The 18,724-nt window shown below is 39.7% G+C and overlaps 1 protein-coding gene across 2 annotated transcripts in view; it reads right to left on the bottom strand.

Moving 5' to 3' along the window:
• Window positions 1-18,724, bottom strand: part of dlgap3 (discs, large (Drosophila) homolog-associated protein 3) — a 103,622-nt gene that overhangs the window by 37,722 nt on the left and 47,176 nt on the right. For both annotated transcript variants that reach the window (XM_067505684.1, XM_067505675.1), the window contains exon 2: window positions 11,652-11,727. The gene's annotated coding sequence lies outside the window, so the exon portion shown is untranslated. The remainder of the gene's footprint in view (window positions 1-11,651; window positions 11,728-18,724) is intronic.

Raw genomic sequence — 18,724 nt, 5'->3', positions numbered from 1 at the left:
AAAACACACAACCTTTTTTAGCATTGCTCTTTTTTTTTTTTTTTTTGGCTTTCTCTAACCATTTCTCCCCTCTTCTTTGTTCAGATTTTCTCAGAAAGCTGAGCAGAGTCCCTATAGGGATAAATCTTCAGTTCCTGCCAAGAGTGGAAGCGACATTACTGTCGTGCGCACACATGCACGCACACAGACACACCCATGCACTCGCAGAAAGAGAGTTCTGTGAAATGATAATGACATTTGATTAAACACTGTTACTAATGTGATGTCATCTTTCAGAAGAAACCATGAACCTGTGACAACGTGATGGAGAAAAGTGGAACAGAGGGAGTGTGAAGACAAGGAGGGAGGGGATCGAGATGAAGAAAATCCGTGAGGAGTGAGGGGTGAGAATAAAAAACAAACCCGAAAGGTACACCATCACCCAAGTTCACCTCATGTGAATTGGCAGGAAAATGTCAAGAGTTGTTTCGCTCCGTCTTGCTCCTCTCCATCACCATGTTGTCATTCTATCTCTCTGTCACCTATTACTCCATCTGTTTTTCCCTCATTTACGTTTGTCCTGAAGTCACTTTCTGACCCCCTCCTTTCTTTTTACCCTCTATCTCTTCCCTTCAGTGAGGGCTCTCAGGTTTCAGCTATAACTGCTTTAGCGCCAGGATAATGGTTTATAATTCACTCCCAGCTCTTCTCTGCTGGTCAGGAGATCCACTTGTATACAAGCAAAATGAAGTTATCAGTGTTTGTGTGTATTTTCTCTGTGTGTAGAAAGAGAGGTCTGTAGATTTAACTGTTTGTTTTTCTGTTTGTTTTTCCGATTGCACGCATGCTATTCTTTTATCCACAATTCCTATTTGTGTGTGTGCCTGTCACCTTGTAATGAATAATATTTTACTGAATGGGGATCATCTGATATGTTGTGTAGGTCCATGTTGAAATAAGTGAGCCTTCCATCCAGAAATAATGAACGCTCGCATACAAATACTGCACTCTGATAAAGTGCAGAAACTCGGAAGCAAGACAGCGTTATCTCTTTCCAAGGCTTCAATGCTCCAACTCCCCAGAGTTTAAATAATAGAGTTATCCCATATGTGTCAGCTCGTAAAAGTAGATCACCAACTGTGATTCTAAGAAGCTTGGTTGGCCAAAGGGTGTCCCAAAGCTTGTAGGATGGTGGGGAGTTGGGTGCAGTGGGCTATTGATGGTAAATGAAATGGGCTGCACTTATACAGCGCTTTTCTAACTACTGGCACTTTAAAGCACTTTACACTGCTTCTTATTCACCCAGTCACACTCACAATCACACACTCACTCATACACCGATGGGGGAGCTGCTATGGAGCGGGCCAACGCTCACCAGGAGCAACTACATTGGGGTTCAGTGCCTTGCTTAAGGACACTTCGACATGTGACTGGAGGAGCCAGGGATTTAACCAACAACTGCGAGATTGGTGGACAACTGCGCTACCTTCCTGCGCCACAGTCACAGGACTATGCAGTTTGTCCACCCTGCAGCGTCTCACCTTAGGGTAATAAACACTCAGTAAGGACTGGAATGTCCTGGATAACATAGCATCTCAAACTACACTGGCCTTTATCACAAGATTAATCTGATGGGACTATAATTTTTTTTGTGTTTGTGTGTGTGTGAAACAGAAGAGACCAATTAGTTATTATGAAGAAAAGTATATGAAAAAAGAAAAATTAGAGTTGTCTGCACGAGAAACAGGGACACAGTGGAGGGGATGATGCAGGAGCTGTGATGTCATTGTGGGGTGGGGGTAGGATAGTGGTGGCGGCGGTGGTGGTGGGTGTGAGTCAGGGATAATCCGTGTATCCCATTGTTTTCTGTTTTCAAACCAATTATTGTCATCGGCAGCCTCATGAAAGAGAGTTAATGAGGGGAGCAGGGCTTTAGAGTGTCAGGGCACAGTCAGGGGAACGGAGATAAAAAAAAAAGAGGATGCGAAGAATGCAGGGTATGGAGGATAGAAATGTGGCTGTGGTACAAAGGGATCGAATGTAAAATAAGTGAGAGAGAGAGGAGAAAAAGTCATGTGTCAGGGAGGCCGGCTGCTCAGTGAAGCATTTCATATGCCTCACACTTTCTTTTCTCTCTGCTCTGTCACATGTCCTTCCTGTCTTTTTATCTTCCTCTTTCTCCCCTTGTTGTTTAGTTAGTTTCCTTTTTTTAACCCAAAATCTTATTAGAGATTTCAATTTTCATTTTGTTTGAAGAGTTACATCAAAGTGAAAAAAAATAGCAAAGACACCTCTGTCATACTTAAATACTACGAAATGATTCTCAATAAACTAGATAAAATGCAGATGAAAGCAGTTCAATAAAAAAATGATTAAACCAAACTTAAACAATAGTTCACACAACATACCGTATTTAATCAATGGCGGAAAAAACAATTTTTTTTTTTACCTCGATATAATATATAAAGGCACCCTTTAACTCATATTATTAACTTAAACAAGTTCAATTTGACAGTGTAGCCACATTACATTGAGCGGATCATTTTCCAGTTGTGGTGGGCTAGTATGGACACAGTAGTATTTCCAGTAGTTATGATATTGCATAGTAGCATGACCAAATCCTATATTGCATTTTTTCTTGAAGGAATTACATCAATGCTAAGCTATTTTTTTCTGATTAGTTTAAAGGGACACTTGCTACTTTACACAAAAAAGCAGTGCGGCCGCAGCTTACTTCAGGTTTGTGGCCTGTTTCTTTCCTTTATTAAGAATTCTTCTCTATTCTATGAAGAATTCTTAAAAAGTGCTAGGTTATACATATGTATAACCTTGTATCCTTGCTTACAGTAATTAGTACCTTTTACCTACACTATACAACACTGGGTATTTCTGAAGAGCTGTGTTTTTCTGCAATTTTTATTGACCATTAACTAAAAAAATACATTTGTGTAATCAATGGGTTTGTGGCTTTTTAATGAGGCTTTTGTACAATTGCACAATTAAATGCCACACATTAAAGCTCTGCTGTGTCTACATTACCACACATACAGTATGTCCAATGAGTCAATGTTTTCCACTTCCTGTGCGCACTGGGTCTATGTAAAGCACTGTATTTTAATACATTTTTATACGCAGCATGCTAAAGGCTATGGCCACATGCTTCTCACTGCATTTATGTGACAGGTTGTCTTCTATAGGCTTATTTCACCATGGTAACCATATCTGCAACATGCCATTTTTAAACTAATTTATAATGTCTCTATATCGCTGCGTACTGTATATCTCTCCCACTCAATCTGGCAGTAATAACTCTCTCTTACCAATGTACACGTTTCCACCGCAAAGACATAACCAACAGAAGCCTTGGGCAATCAGAGCAGCCTATGACTCTAAGGAAAAGTACCAAAACAACTCTAATGCACATACTATAAAGAATGCTGTAGGGCAGGGGCAGAGCCAGAGGGGTGGCCTGGGAGAACAATGGCCACTCCCAAAATCTGATGGGCCTCCCCAGGTGCCAACCCCTGGCAGAGTGACAAGGTGGTAGGTACCTGCTGGAGAACTGACCAAACCTGATGCTGAAATAAATCCTTAGACATTTGAAAATTTCATACATTTGTTTTTTACCTCTCCCCAAGTTTTGTTTATGACATAGGGAATATATGTACATAGGGAATCTTTTCATATTTGTATGTACTTACAAATACATTTGTATGTACATTGTATGTGCATTTGTATGTATCAAATGTATTTGATATTTCTGACTCTGGGCAAACACTTTCTAAACACACTATTAGCCTAGTAATGCACAGTATGTTATTTTGAAATAATTTTACAAATGTGCCACCCAATTTCGAGTGTGTGCCCCAGTCTGGCCACCCCAATAAAAAACTTCTACATGTGCCTCTGCTGCATGGGTACTTTGCATTAATATTTGATCCATATCACACTTATAACTAATATCTCACTTGTAACTAATGGGGATCATTTACACATGGTGCTGTTGACTTTGATGGCATCCCTTGATCCAACAGTAAAGTGGATTGGAGAAAGCAGTGATGTCAGCTTGCATTTATCTTTGTACATAATTCAAGGAGCTCATTCTTTTTAGACCAGTGAATAAACACACTTGGTAATGCTCACATTAGTCAGTGTGCACACTCTGCCATGGATTTTTTGTGTGTATGTGTGTGCTTTGTGTTGTTGCAAACACATGTTGTTTGAGCTGTGACTGGCAGGGCAGGTCACTGTGGGAGCATAAATGCTGCAAGTGCCTAGAATTTGCAACTGCTTTTATTTCCCCCTAGACACAAAACAGGCAAAATCAGTCATGTGTGAAAAACACACAAACATTCATGCAGATAAACACTTTGTGCAAGACTTGAATCTGTTGAATTTTACAGTTTCAGAACTACACTTTCCTCACTGTACCAGATGGTTTCTCTGACAAATAAGATCTGATTTAGCATCTTATTACCTGCACCAATAAGTCAGTCACAACCGAAAATGAAATGCAGTGACAAAGATTGCAGCTGTAGACAGATAAAGTGATAATGACAAATGCGGATGTGATTTTTTTAGCCGGTCTTTGTGCATGTGTGAGACATTTTGATTTTTGGATTGTGCGAAAGTGGGAGGCGGAGAAAGAGAACACAAGAGATATTGCAGTAATGATTAAGCTTAAAAAAAAAGGTTAAAAAATGCTGGAAACTTTTTGCCTTCCCTACTAATTAATTTGCAAGGAATGTGTGAGGGATCAAAAGAGCAAGAAAATTACAAAACACTTTTTTTTTTGCTCTTAGTCAGCAGAGAGGAAACTGCCGTTACTGTCCAACCTTTAGTATATAAGACCTTGTATTCCAGAGATTATGCACACATTTACAGTTTTAAGTTGTATTTTTTAAAAATCCTGGGACAGCTACAGATTCACTGAGCTTCCCTTCATCATTCAGTGTAAAGACAAAATTCCCATTAAAACATGATCACTCAAAGCTAAGAAGAGCATTGTTGGTTGATTACAAAATAACACAATAAAGAATATTCATATTTGCAGGACTTACTAATCTGCAGTTGCATGTAAATTGCAGAATCATTGGCGACTGTCTTTTACACATATTACACATCATACAGAAGGATTAGAGCAATTTTGCTTGCTTGTCTGTTTTGTCTAAAGGAAGCAATTTCACAAAAGAAAATACAGTCTGAATAAAGGCAGTATGGGCTTTCATAACACTTGGCACTGAGACAGGTAATCATTACTGCAATATTAGGGGATAATAGAAAACAACAGGGGACTCGATCTTCAATGTGGAGTTGTCAGACAGGATAACAGCAAAGAAGTGCTGGAGCAAAATATCAAATTTGGACCAATATCTGAATTTACCTGATGCACATTTAAGAATTGCTGGAAAGAAAAAAATGAATCTACAGATATTCCAAAATGCTAAACCAAGTATTAGTCAAACAGCATCAAAAAAAAATTCCACATCTGAAAATGAGCTTTTTAGGGGAAGGGACCCCCCTTAAAGAATGTTTTTATTACAGCACCTAAATCTTTTTCCAAGATCACATTGACTTTAAGCCTAACCTTGAAGGAAAAGCTAATAATGTCTATAAAAACTATCAGCATTTATGCCTCTTAAGCCTATTTAAAGTACTTATGCCTCTTGTTTAACTGGTTAGAAGATTTTAAAACACTGAGCGATTGCTTGCCAACAGATAGTTAGAGATTGCGAGGTTCAGTAGGAAGTTATAATGTTGAAAAGCGAAAATGAATTGTGCACAATTTAGAACGATCTAGTTGAAGAAATAAAATACAGCAATCATAATTTTCATTAGCGTGTTCAGTAGTGTGAGGGATGTCCATTCATATATGCTGCCATGTTGAACTGCCATGTTTCTACAGTAGCCCAGAGGACAGAACAAACACTGGCTTTAGAATCCTCCCAAAGGACACAAACACATACTGTCTCTAGAGTGTAGTAGAAGCTTCAGTCACTTCTGTTTAGATTGTAGCTAGTAGTTAGTAAAGAGCTAATGTTACTGAACCACTCATTTTCTGTTGGTGCCCTTTCACAATAATAGTATTTTATTTTCAAAGCACCAGGTGGCTCTCATTGAGAAGCGGCCACATGAGAAGTGTAATATCTTGTCACTTTGCTGTTGTTAATGTCATGATCTTCCGGCATGACACTGTGCACTTGTTGGGAGGAAGGGCGTTCAGAAACAATTATCTGTCACTATGAGTGATGACATTCATATTACACAGTCATCTAATTTATAGTTAATTTGTAAACTCTGGCTGCTGCAGCTTTAAAAAACTTCTTGCCTGGGTCCCATGATTTATTAATATGCTAGACATATTGTAAGTGAAGTGGTAAGATAAGGTTTTTCAACTTGTCACTGAATGACTTTCTTGATATTTTCTCCTTTAAAGCCCGTTGTTCTAGTTCATTTGCTGGCTTTGGGCAGAGCTCTGTGACTGCCAGCACTAATTCTACACATTTATTTGGCAATCAAGCTCTGAAAACCCAGATGACGGAGCCCATCTTAGGATGACTGGCTTTAAATGCTCCCAGTTGTCTGTTGCCGACTGATTATGTCTGAATGTTTTGCCAGCGTGTTTTTGCCGCGATAGCCCTGAGTATCAGCAGAGCCAGTGACAGTGCTGAACCAGTTGAGACTCTCGTCTGCTGTTTTTTTGCCTCTATTTGTGAAGAAACAGGGGTGGGCATGAATGCATGTGCTTGTGTGTGGGTGTGTGTGTGTTCTAACCAGTAGGCTCCAGTCATGCAATCCACACTGCTGTCTAATTATCCCAATGTGATTGATGGCTTTGATTAAATCACATGAAGGGTGGGGCAGTCACTACCTTCCTCTGCTACCTCTCCCTCCTTTCTCTCTTTTTCTCAGTCACACAAACGTACATAGATCAGAAACCTCTTTCTTCAGTCCTTCATTTGGTTTAACAATTTGATAAAAGGTCTTGAGTAGTTCCGTACTAACAAGCCCTGATTTCACCACTGATAAAGATATTCATAAATCATTCGGAGACAAAGAGAGGATGTGTGCACGAGAGACACCAAAAAAAAATAAAAAAATAAAAAATTAAAGACAAAAAGAGAAAAGAGACAGATTTAATGGAGAGATAGAGATGCAGACAATCAGAAAGAATACAGTATCACAAACGACTCATTTAAATTCTTCTTCTCATCTATAGTTTTGGGATAACTCAGATTTTTACCTATTTATGGCCTTTGAAAAACTTTCTGCAACCTTTCTCAACTATGCCTGTAAGTACCATCTGATTTCAAGTTGTTGTTTTTTTCTCTGAATGTGACAACACCACAAGGTTTTAAAAAGGTACTCAACAGCCCTATAGCACAAAATAACAAATACATTTATTATATTATCTTCTATTATCCTATTGTATTTTGTCTATGTACCTATCAATAATACAACTCGGTAGATAAACAGATAGCTTTTTGCTCATGCAGCTCTGCAAAAATGCAGAATTTTATAGGAATAGTAAAAAAGTAAAGGCTTGAATCAGTGAAAAGTATGTTAAAATAAAAATAGAAATGGAATAGGATTATTTTGACAATAAGTTGTTGAGAAGAGGGGTTAGCACTCTGACTGCTACAGAGAATGATTCTTCACCTAATTCTCTTATCTGCTGCACATAAGCTGCACTGCAGATAATCAAGAAACACAATTGATAACCTGTTGTCCTGCAGTTCTCTCTACTGCTTCACAGGGAAAGTGAGTTAAAAGAGCACACGGTACTACCTGTCAGACTGGATCTTTGCCACAGGACTAGCAGTATCTGTTGATAGACCTTGCATACTACCTCCTAAATAGGTTTAGAACTCTTTTACTCTCATCTGGCCTGTGTTTTTATTCTCTGTTTCATATCGTGTCTAGTATTAGTGTGTAGCTTTTCTCTGTAATGCTGGTAATAAATGTGTGTAATCAAACTAAATGTTTTTTGTACTTACTTGTGCCTGCATCTCAGCCAATAAACCAAATAAATCTCTATACCTCATGAGCAATAATTTAAACTAGTAAAAGAGTCTTGCTTTCCTAATATCAGGCTAATTATGATTAATAATAATTCCAGCTTTTCAGACTGGCAAAAAGGTTATTCCTTAATAAAGCATTATCTTGGTGGATTTCGTATATTTCACAATTACACTTGCACATGTTCAAACAGTTTAATGAGAAATGGGGAGTTTTAAAGATTGTCTAGTTCCTGTTGTGTTGTGTTTTTTAATGTTTCAGCTACATAGCCTACACTATACACACACCCTAATGTGCTTTCTAATGAGATGCTGTCCTTCAGTGTCACAAAAAGCTGTTCTTTGAAGTTTTACTTTCCCAGAAACCATATGCTGACAGCAGGGAGACTGGGCACAGAGCCTTAAAGCCTTCACTGTGTATTACTTATGGACTTTAGGAAGACACAATTTCTGGGAATGCAGATCACAAATGACTTCTGTTGAACCTCACGTGCGACAGCACTTTCCAAAGAAGCACAGCACTTCCCCCATTACCTCAAAAAGGTGAACCATTCTCCATGTGTCTTTGCCACATACTACAGAGCCACCAGTGAGAGCATCTGATCACCTGTATTACTTCTCTGGTATTCAAGACTGCAAATCTCTGACCTTACAATGAACAGTAAATGCAGCAGAATAATTTCCTGAAACACAATGTACCCGCAAGGCACTCAGCATCACGAAACATGCCTCCCACCACACCTGAGTCTCTTAAATCTCTTACTATTTCTGCCAATATTGGCAAATTGGCACCATTAAACATATGTTGAATTAGCTATTATCAGCTCCTGAGTGCAGCGTATCCATGCATATATTGAAAATGATCACTTTGACAATAAAGAAAAAAAATATAAAATTGTCATTTTGAAGTGTCTTTTCAGAATAATGAGTAAAAACAACTGTTCATCACAGTGAATATTTTATTCACCCATATCCCAATTTAATGGTAATCCTGTCTGAATGGAGCTTTAGTCAGATTTATGTGAGGTCACTAAAATGTGTCATGACACCATAAACATAGTCCTGATTCAAAATTTAAGCACTGTTTTAATCAGTAGTGGAGAGTAACTAAGTGCTATGTTTATTCAAATACCGTGCAAAAGTTGAGACTATTAGTATTTCATTTTTGGCACTGCACAGTATTGTTGCTTTTACATTATGGTTACATAAACAGATGTTTGAGGGTTAAAAAATGCGAGCACGTCCCACATATTATAAGAATGCAACCAAAAGGAGGCACAAGCCAGTGTATTCTTGTGCCAGTCCCAAGTCTGGATAAATTCAGAGGGTTGTGAAATTAATAATGCAAATCATGACTTTCGCACCGAATCTGACTTCCATACGGGATCTGTCAGGGCCCAGGTTAACAATGAAAGCCACCGGTGGTGTTGACCTAGAGTAAGTAAGTACTGCGGTAAGACGGAATATATGTGTGTGAATGAGAGGGACCCAGTTGGAGCAGAGGTGAAGAAGGTGCAGGACTTTAAGTACTTAGGCTCAATGGTTCAGAGCAATGGAGAGTGTGGAAAAGAGGTGAAGGGGCTTGTGCAAGCAGGTTGGAACGGGTGGAGAAAAGTGTCAGGTGTGTTGAGCAATAAAAGAGTATCAGCGAGAATGAAAGGGAAGGTGTTCAAGACGGTGGTGAGACCAGCAATGTTGTTCGGCTTAGAGACAGTGGCACTGAAGAAAAGACAGAAAAGGAGGCAGAACTGGAGGTAGCAGAGCTTAAGATGTTGAGGTTCTCTTTGGGAGTGACGAGTATGGATAGGATCAGAAATGAGTACATCAGAGGGACAGCTCATGTTAGAGGATTCGGAGATAAAGTCAGAGAAGCCAGATTGAGGTGGTTTGGACATGTTCAGAGGAGAAACTGTGAATATATCGGTAGAAGGATGCTGAGGTTGGAGCTGGCAGGCAGGAGGAGATTTATGGATGTAGTGACAGAGGACATGAAGTTAGTTATTGTGAGAGAAGAGGATGCAGAGGATAGAGTTAGATGGAGACAGATGATTCCCTGTGGTGACCCCTGAAAGGGAACAGCCAAAGGGAAAAGAAGAATAAGTGTCCTGGAAACTTAATCAAACCAGCAGCTGAACGGATCCAACACAGTAGACAGTGTGTTAGGTAGAGCATGGATTGGGCCCCATTTTTCCATCTGAACGCAGTTGAGTTTGAGTTTTTCTTTTACATGAGCTTAATCAGAAGTGAAACAACCATTATAGACTCATATTTTTGTGTTTATTAGTACTTTAAGTTAGAATAAAGAATAACATATATTAATTATTTTCTGTTTTATACTTATGTTTAATATTAAGCACTTTTATCCTAACACTGAAACAAGCCCAAATTTTGTAAATTTCAGTCTGAGCATGACCCCAACCCATGGGTACCAACAGATCTCATTGGGCTCAGTTCTCGGTTCAGGTTCATGCTCTAGATTTAGTAGGACGTTGACACTGACATGGCTGAAATATATAACTGAAGGACAAAACAGAAGAAAGTTCACCATTTGTCATAGTGCATTATTTTCTTAAACAGTATCAGCACACTTTAGCAGGTGTTATAATTTCCATAACACACACACACGAGTGCGCACACATACACACGCATCTTAATCTGTACAGAACATTACATCACATATGCAACTTGCCCTAAATGCACTTAGGCTCTAAGTGGCTCTCTATTCTGCTATAATGAAGTGGAAGCTTCAGAGCTCTATATTGTCTAGTAAATCTAACTCTGGGCAAAAAAGAACAATGCAAGGCAGTATCAGCTGAGGTGGTGATGGATAAATTGTTGAATAGGGAAGATAAATAAACAAAATGACAAATTGCTGAGAGGTAGATGGATGGAAGAAAGTTAAGTGGTTTTAGACAATTAGAGAGAGAGAGAGCAGATAGATCCAGAGTGCTACCAGACACCAAATGGAGTGAAGGGCGCTGACGTCACAGAGCTAAACAAAAGACTCAGGAGAAAAGAGGGAGGGGAGAGGGAGGAGAGAGTGAGGAAGAGGAGGAGACTACGACTAAGAATAGCAGTACAACCTCAGGCCAGCATAATCGGTCGACCCTGCATACTATTTTTTGCTTCACTACTTCACAACTTTGTCGGCCAGCCCTCGTCAGTTATCTGCCTCACCTCTTTTTCTACCACTCTCTTCAGTCATTTTTCTAAACCTCGCATCATAACACAGTTGCTACCAAGTGTATGTTTTGACCTCTAAAAAAACTGCATTTCCAAGCAATGCATATCAGATACAACTGAAATTGCTATAGCCTATAGTGTTCATTCATGCACGTGAACTGCAGATTCAAAAGCACAGCATCTACAGAGGACAAGCTAAGCTCCATCGGTACTGCACATGTGAGATCAAACACAAGGCCCTAGAGGCCGTGGAGAAGGAGAACAGAGTGAATGGCATGCTTCTGATCCCCACTTTCTTAGAGCTGCTTCACTGACACAGGTTAATCCTTGAGAGCTTCCATTGGGAACTGCAGGCGTTGAATTTCAAGGATGCTCAAGACAGAAGCAGGACTTATACAGTATGTGAGGATACAGGTGACAGGTTGCAGTAGAAGTTCGACTTGAATGTGTGTATTTGTACTCTCCACTTACCAGAGTCTCATAAGGAAATGGTTCTCCATGTCTTCAGGTTAGAAATTGCCGGCTGAATGACTCTTTCTCAGTCACTCTGCAGAAAGGAAGAGACAAAGAAAACAACATCAGGGAGGCTCAAACTACAAAAAGCTCTCAGGAGTTGAGTTGTCCAAACCCTATTATATCTGGTAAGAAGCATTCAGTTTTGGTTCACTTTCATTTCTCTACATTACATGCCTGCCTCCGTTGTGGGAAAAGTATCCCTTTCCATAAGCTCCAACCTGTAAATGGGTCCCTGGCGGTGCCTGAAGAGGCAATGTGGTGGAAAATGTGTGGCTGTGCCTGTTGGTCCCGAAACAAGAAGCTCCCCTGCTTGGAGCACTGCAGGCCCTGGAGCCACAAATGGAGGGTCGGTGAGAGCATATGATGAGGGTAAGTGAGAACAGCGAAGAGAGCAACATTAGTGATGGAAATAAAAGGTTGAGAGTGAGTGGACTGAAAGAAATGGAGGGAGGAAAAAAAGAGAGGCTAACAGCTTAATTGAGTGTGTGCTGCATCCAATTACCTCCTAAAGGTAACAGAATGTGTGAAATCACTTAGACTTTAAAAAAGAAAGAGAAAAAAAACTGAATATGCTATGAGGCGGTCGCCTGATGTTTGCACACGTGTGTTCATGCAAGGGGAAGTAATAAGAACAAATAAAGTAAATAGCTTTGTGCATTTACTCGTGCTTGAGCGAATTGAATCCTTAATGCTACAAAGCTAACTGCGATGGCATTGGAAGATGCCACAGGGTTCCCCACCCTTTATTGCCCTTCTGTTAGCACTTAGCATTAGTTGCTGATTCCTCCTAGCTGTTAGCATTAGCTCCCTGGGCTATTTTTTGCTTACCGTCATTCTGTGCTTCATTATAGCTGCTATGCACACCCTCAGCGTGTGTCTGCGTCCCAATGGCAACACCAGATAATATACAGATTATGTTTACTTTTTGAGGAATCATTCAAACATTCAAACAATTCCCAGATGGCGCAACAAAATCCTGATTTCATGTTACCAATGTATCACTTAGCAAATGGAGTTTGCTAAGCAGAATATAGTTGTGTCATATGTATTCAGACACTGAAGCGGATAGTCCATGATCGCACGGTTTTTAATGTGCATTGTGTGACATGAGGCGTTGTATCTTTGCCAATCCTAAACAGAAGATCCACTGCTGTCCTTTGTCAAGCAGAGCATGGCAGATGCTCTCACAAGCTCCCATTGATTTGCTGGATACTGTGTATGAAAGTGTGTATTTCAGTGCGAGTGTGCGTGTGTGGGTGTGATGTGTTGCTAGCTAGCTGCAGAGATAATTAGAACACAACTCTTTTGCTGTCCCTGCAGGCCACAGATCCAGCTGCTTTCATCTAATATAGGTCAGCTGTGACAAAGCCCTCAGCATGGACCCTGATCAGCTCTGCTAGTTCTTTCATAGAGAAAATATGCAGTCGTGCACACACAAACACAGGGCGAGGCGTGCTCTCTTGCATGAGCTGCATATGGCAAACATGTATGCTGAGACATTAGCAGGTAGGTACACACTATGGTCTGTACATTTAATGATGACAGTCACACCGGGTGTGTGAGCTCAGAAAGCCTCACCCACGCTTCATCTGCCTACTCGTTACCAGCTGAAAAACTCAAAACAGCCAAATTTACGAATACTCTGAATAGTGCAAATGAGTAAATTCAAGTCAGTTCTCTCCCAGCAAAAAGAAAATATTACAAAACATAGTAAATGCAAATGTATTCACTTGTTCCAAAAATCAATGCAAGACTGGAAATTGTTCAGTTTTTGTGCCTCAAGATTGTGTCTATCTAACACTTATTGTTGGTGAATTGCATTAGGTTATAATGCTTTCTGGAACTTGTGGCTTGGTGTTCTCAGCGCATGGCAGGGGTCTTTGAGAACACCACTGAGAACCTCTGGTATAATTATAGTCAAATATTGTATATGTTTCTAATACAGTACTTTTGGTAGAAGTAGTCACTTCTCTGATCAGTAATCGCCCCAAAAAAGTAAACACACCAAAAATGTGTTTTTGAGTCAAGGGTGTCCATCTTTTTAAACCATTTTTTAATTTGAATTGTTGTCTGATTATGTCTGATAAAAATAAAGTTTGGTCTAACATTTTATTCCACGTAACTAGACTACATCCCTGGTTTAACTGCAGCGTTTCTCTGTGGAGTTTGCATGTTCTTCCCGTGCTTGCATGTGTCTCCTCCCACTGTTCAAAGACATGCATGTTAGGTTAATAGGTGAATCAAAATTGTTTGTAGAATATCAATGTGAGTGTGAATGCTTGTCTATCTGTTTGTGTCTCTGTGCTGGCCTTGAGATTGGCAACTGGCTCTAGCCACCCATCATCCTAAACAGGACAAGCAGTTGAAGTAATGGATGGATGTATAACTACACTTGCTTCTAAAAACATTTGTGAGGCATTCTGGAAATTTACCACTTTCTGTTTACCAGTAAATGTCTGGATATCTTGTTCTTTTGCTTAGTTTTGCAGCACTGTTCTTTGGCAAGAGCAGTGGGTCTCAAAGTTGTTCACTGCATAACCTCCAAAAATGCAGAGAGCTGCAGCTTAGTTAACCGTAAATCCTAAATATCCTTATAGACACTTTCTCAAATGCACTCCCACACACTAAGGCTGACTCTGTACTTCTACAGCAGATTTTACAATCACACATAGTTCACCTACCGCAGTGATCAGGTAGATCAGTGCGGTCACCAAGGGTCACCACACTGAGGGTTCAGGGCAAAGACTACACAGATTGTAGGGATGCAGCTGTGATGAAGATGTGTAGGGGAGGCTGAAAAGCAGCAATTTTCTTCTTCTTTTTCTTTATTTTTTCTTCACGCATTACACTCTCTTGCCCCCCTCTTTCAAAGGCTGCCTTTATTAAGTGCAACCACTGATACAGAGAGTACAATGAAAGTGACTGCTTCACTTCCTCAGGTGTTTTATCCAACTTTCAAATTTATTGATGAACAACTCAGCAGAAAGGCATCATTATTTTTTGTTCACCTTACAACAGTGGGTTCAGTAATGGGCTAATAATTTGTGCAAATTACAAAGTGAACAAATAGCAGCATAGCCTTTGGGATGGCTTTGATTGAGAGGCCTATGTTATGTCGCATTGCAGGAGATGTTTTCTCCTGAGTCTAATCACCTCTTACTTTCCTCACTGAGTCTGTCTTTATATTTTGTCCCTACACACATGCCCGGAGAGTGCAAAGCTAGCGGCTATTTATGCAAATACAATCAATATTTGATAGTTCCCATATCTACTAACTCTCTCTTCCTCCCTCTCTGACAAGAGACTGCGGCAGAGGCATTAATTAGTGCCAGACATGTGCCAAGGATTTCCCACAAGGCTGAGCAGCATGGCCAGTTCATACGAGGTCGGGAGAGGACAGGTTTGGCCTAACCACTGCAATCACGAAACAATGAGAAACCACACGGAGAGCAAATGCCACACAGCGATGTAATACACCCCTGCTTAACTTTAATGGCTTTACAGAGGTATGAATTATCGCCTTCCTTGCCACAGTACTAACAGTTCTTGGTAATATTTAAAACATTGTGTCCATGATTTCAGCCAGAGTTAGACAAAAACATTTCTCTTTTTGGACAGTGATTATCTATTTTGCAGGAATAATAAATTTTTAGTGCTTGATGGCTACACATTATAATATTATGCCAAAGGACGGAGGCTCATGGTCCATGTCCGAGGCAAAAATCATCATCTTCGCCAACTGATGAGCCATGTAGAAAACATTTCTTGTATTGTATTGCAGTGCTTTATAGCTTTAGCATAAGTATGAAAAACAAAATGTTCTAACAGGTTTTTTTTTGGTTACTTGGGTTACATATTTTCTGTATATACTATACTGTGTGTTCACAATGTTTGCTTTAGGTTTAAATGTTAAAAGAAAAAAGGACTGTGAGCCAATGTAACATGTTTATCAAACTTTATCCAACTATCCAGCATGTTTATCAGCATTGTCAAAGCTCTGTTTAACAAATGACTGGGCTGTGATAGCAAGGACATTTCAGAAGATTTGATTCACACTGCATTTTCTCATTAAAGATTCTTTGTCAATATCATACTACTACTGTATTTTTAACTTTGGGGCAATTGCTAAACCCACAGAGTCTAAAGGCTTAGTTCCATTTGCAAACCACTGTCCTACATTAAGGACATAGCACATAAATTCTAAATAAATTCACAGGGATTTTTACAGGATTAGCTTTAGACAACCCAAGCAACTTCCTTAACACCAACCATTTCCAATTAGATCCTATTAACAGAAGACTGACTGCCGCCCTGCAAACACCCTATAGGGGATTTCTGTCAGCTTAACAGAGAGGAAATGTTTAATAATAGTTGAATAATATCCTTCCATATAGGCAGTGTTTAATTTTCAGATTTCCATCATTTCAACATATGGTGAAGTGTGTTTTAACTTCCAGATCCCAACCACAGAAGTCATACAGATAAGCATCATGACACAGATATATGCTGTAGCATCATGTTAACTACTATACATCTCTACAACGGCACGTCAAGGTCTGATGCACCCTGCCTGCTCTGAGGATCATGATTAAGATGACAGGGTGTTAGAGACTCTGTGGGTCAGACTTTGTCAAAAAAAGAATTTAAGAAAAAAAAATGCTAAGTTAGGAAGAGCACAAGGTGATGAGATCTGCTAGCACTTCCCTGGTGACCTATGAAAGCCAATGTAGATGTAGCAGATGGCAAAGGCAAAAATAGAAAGACGCTTTAGAGGAATGCTTACAAGAATAAAGGCAAAAACTGTAAAGTCTGATAATGTGTGGCCGACATGAACAGAGAAGGTGATTTTTTTCATACCGAGGTCAATGTAAGGTCTCAACCTCTCATCAGCATTAACAAAACCGAAATAAAACTCTGGATGACACATCTTGTAGAAGGGTGAGCGGTTCAAAATAAATTAATTGTGTGAAACGATGTCCAGTTAAATATCCCAGTGCCTATATTAAATGGCGATAAAAGCTAATTTAGTGGGGAACCTACAGGAAATTATCTCTGGAATCTGCATTTTTTGTAGCTTTATAGCAAGTTGAAATGTATTCTTTTGATCCACACTCAGTGATGCTTTTCATGTACAAATTTGCTCAGCATCAAACAGCATTCAGACAGCGACTACGTGGTGAACACGCTATAGTGAGGCATTTAGTAGCAGATACATTTCTCTGCACTAAATGTAGTGCTGTCAACGTTCCTCTATGTCACTAAAGTGCTAGCACCACCTTTCTTCCACATGAGTGAATTTCATTGTGTATGTTACTGGTGTAATAAGCACTAATACAAAAAGGATTTATGGAGTCACCTTGCTCTACAACAAACTGCTCTGCACTCTGAGTGTCAGGAAAATTTCTTCAGCACAAAAAAGCATGTTTTCTGTTTTCTGTCTCTGATGATTTTTACAGAACTTATTTTTCTCTTTTTACTAACAGTGTGTCAACTCGCTAAATCCATTTCCCCACATAAGCAGCGGGACAAAGACCTAATAAGTAAACTGACACAGAACTCGATGCAAAATAAGCAGACCCTTCTCTTGTCTTTGTGAACTGTACCCGCTCAAGACATGCATGCACACACTGCACATTAGAGGAAGGTGGTAGTAATACGATGTTCTTAAGTTGGCACATAACCACATGCGTAAATCATAAAGAAGCCAGGTAAACAGAAATGGGATAGTGGAAAGGAAGGATGAGGTTGACATGAAGAAGGATGAGAAAGATCAGGGAAAAGAAACACTGAAGCAGAAAAGTCGTAAACAAAGGTACAAAACATTGTGCTTCAGTGGGTTTATACAACATTATTGTTGCATCTGTGCATGTGTGTGCAGTCTTGCATGTACTAAAGCATATGAATGTGCAGGTATAAGTGAATATATACGTAGGGGCAGAGCTTCAGTTGTGCTTTGCTTTGTGATTATGTCAGTTATATGGTTGTACTCACACACACATACTGTATTCTGTATGGTAAGGGCAAAACACTTATAGGACCAGCTCCCTCTCCGATATTTACCTGACAGCTTACCATTTTTCATAATGTTTCTACTTTTTCTTTCTCCCTCGACTCTTAAAGATCCCTTGGTCCTCATTAAGTGATTCCTTGGCAGCAGCTGGATACAGTAAGTAAGGGTTCTTCTTCTCTCTTCACTCACTCTCAATCAATCTGTCACCCTCACCTACTTGCTGCTCTTACCCGCATGCTTACCATTCCACTTCCACGTACAACTCAAACCACTCTTCACTTACTTTCTCATTCCTTGCCATGTCAGTGCCCAGCCTTTTTATTCCTCTTTCCTTTTCTTATTGTTTGTAATTTACTTGGTTCTCTAAGAGAATAGGATGATGTGAAACAACAGACCAAATGAGGCAAAAAAATTTCAAAAACAATGACCTGAAAATCCTTTTTGCTGCATTTAACATGGGCCGATATCTCCCTCCCCATTATTTGCTGCTCACAAGCGATATGCAATTTGGGGAATGACTAAAGTTATGATTAATTCACTCCACTGCTGTTGGTGAAAATATCAGTAGCAATGATGCCCCAGAGCATCCAAACAATCAGTATCCCTCTCATTATTACTAATCAGACCTGCAAAAGATTTGGATTTGTTGTGTGCGTGGGTGTTAGAACATACTTATAATGTAGACACAGTATAATTTTCCATGCGTGTCCCTCAACTTGAAAGTCAATTCCAAGTTTGCTAATTCATTACGGATCATTGGATAAATATACCGACGGCACACTGATTACAGAAAGAAATGATGCATGCCATTTTGCTCCATTGTGTGCGTGAATGCATTCACTTACAATTGTGTGTTTGGATGCACACAGAGAGCGAGGACAGACAGAGGAGAGACAGTCTCAAGCCAATGATTAGGACGTCCATTAGTGGCAGACTATTGGTAATACGACCTAGGGGTTATAGCGTCATTCTAAACCATTTCATCTCCTTTCACTCAAGGTCACCTACACTATAAGAT

The sequence above is a fragment of the Channa argus genome, chromosome 1 (genome assembly GCF_033026475.1).
Source record: "Channa argus isolate prfri chromosome 1, Channa argus male v1.0, whole genome shotgun sequence".
NCBI classification, from domain to species: domain Eukaryota; kingdom Metazoa; phylum Chordata; class Actinopteri; order Anabantiformes; family Channidae; genus Channa; species Channa argus.
Note: the sequence above shows the minus strand (reverse complement) of the source record. Positions and strands in the feature narration are given on the sequence as shown.